This window comes from Volvox carteri, assembly GCF_000143455.1.
Source record: "Volvox carteri f. nagariensis unplaced genomic scaffold VOLCAscaffold_42, whole genome shotgun sequence".
Lineage (NCBI taxonomy): Eukaryota > Viridiplantae > Chlorophyta > Chlorophyceae > Chlamydomonadales > Volvocaceae > Volvox > Volvox carteri.
Window position 1 is genome coordinate 839,626 of NW_003307585.1, and position 2,078 is coordinate 841,703.

Consider the following 2,078-nt stretch of genomic DNA (forward strand, 5'->3'; position numbering starts at 1 on the left):
TTGCAGGTATATTTGAAGGGTGATTGGCAGCCCTGCCTACTGCAATCGCACTGCATCCCGCGCGAGCCGCGATGGCGTTTGCCCTAGCGGTCGCGCTGGATGAAATTTTTGATAATCTTGAAGATATGTTCAATGCTCAGTGGCAGAGATTGAGCGTGTGGGCCGACGCGGCGCGGCCCATGCCGCCGGAAGTGCGGCCGACTTGCCGTTTCGCGGGTGGCTTCAGCCCTGATACTACAATGGGTTACATATTGGCTATGTAAGCGGTCGTGAGCGGTCGAGCAACACGAGCGGCGTTGTCCTTGTTCATTTTTATAATATAAGGCAGCGGTGTGACTAGAAATTCAGTCGGAGTGCAAAGCGCGCACAATTTGTCAAGTATGTGGTCTTTATAACCGATTGGGCTTGGCCGTTTGTTATAACTCGCGAAATTGGCGACGCATTTCAAGTAACGGTACGAGGGGTCAGCGTTTGACGAAATTGACCCCCCCCCCCCTGGTCACTTTAGACTTTTCGTCCACTTTACCGGTAACGTACCGTTACCACGTCCGAACCGACCACTTTTTCCAAAAAGTTTCAACGTAACGTAGCATGTGAACTGGCTATTAGGAAGGTCACGCCCGAAAGTCAACGCGGAATCGGGCTGTTTCTGACCGGACCAAACGCTGCAAAATATTCGGACCCGAAGCTCCCAAAACGTGGAAGGCCATTAAAGCAGATATTAAACTTCACTGAAGCCATTAGCGACGTTAATGAAGACGGCTTAGAGGTCGTAGGCAATGAGGACGCAATGCTGCAGCCAACCGACAACAATGACGCCACTCCGGTTGTGAACAGCGAGAGGGCCAAACGTCAACGTTCTTCATACGAAGACAATCGCGATGGGCCAGGAAACACGGGCATCGAGGTCGATGGCAGCAGCAACCCCGGCGCTGCAGCTAAGACTCCTAACCCCACACTCCGCGGCGCAAAGACGCCCCGACCACAGACGCAAGGGCTTGTGAAGGGGCCGGTACATGATGGACCGCTAACTAGCGTGCAGCATCAACAGCAGGGGCTGCAACCAACCGCAGAGGTTGCGTTTGGCGGTTCTGGTTCATTGCTGCTATGCATCATTACTTTTGCAATCTGGAAAGTCGAGTAGTGTTATCTTTCAACGTGTTGCAAAACGAACGACGGTGAACGAACTCTGTTTGATCAGTGCTTGAGTAGGGGTTAACTGGTCTGTGTTTGCTTGGGCCCTGCAACAGCAGTCGCCCGTGCAACCGGGGTTCCTGTCAAAGCGTCCAAGTGCCCCCCGCTTCCTGGCGTGCAAGAGGAGCGATTGTGGTGTGCGTGTGTTGTGACATTCCCCAACCCCTGTGTTTGTACGAACTAAATTATAACTCATGGGGGGGGTCTGGGGGGGGCGTAGCCTTACAGATTCGGAATACTTTTATTCCCGCGACTAAAAACCTATTCCTCCGTTTGGACTGGAAAATTGACAGGCAAAAATGAAAAAAAAACCGCGGCCGCCGAGGGTTCGCGGGGCCGTACACGCGTCTCCCGGTTTGGGTCCGTATTTATGGGTGTGTACGTACACCGAGTACAACCGTTTTTCATCACCCACACCATCACTTGTGTTCATCTGTTTATTTATTTGTTTATTTATTTCACCTCTCATTTTCTATTTTCCCCCTGGATACGCTACCATCCTCCTCCACCACCATCCTCCACCATCACCCGCCCCACCACTTTCCCCACGTCGTCCACCTCGGCTGCCAGACGGCGGCGGCGGAGCGGCGCCGTCAGCCGCCACCAATGCTGCTGGCAGCACAAACCCAAATAATGGCGGCAGCGGCGGCGGCGGCGGCGGAGGAGGACGTGATGGCGGTGGTAGCAACGGCATGGGTGGCCGTACTTTGGTTTCGGAGGTGTCCCCGGCTTTCGTGTGGCTGTTACGGGACTTCCAGCTGCAGCTGGACCAGGGGGGCCGACAGGTGTGGGTTGCGTGTGTATGTATGTATGTGCGTGTGTGTGTGTGTGTTTTAATAATCTGGGAGTCGCAATGAGGGAAGTGGCGATGGTGCTACAGCACG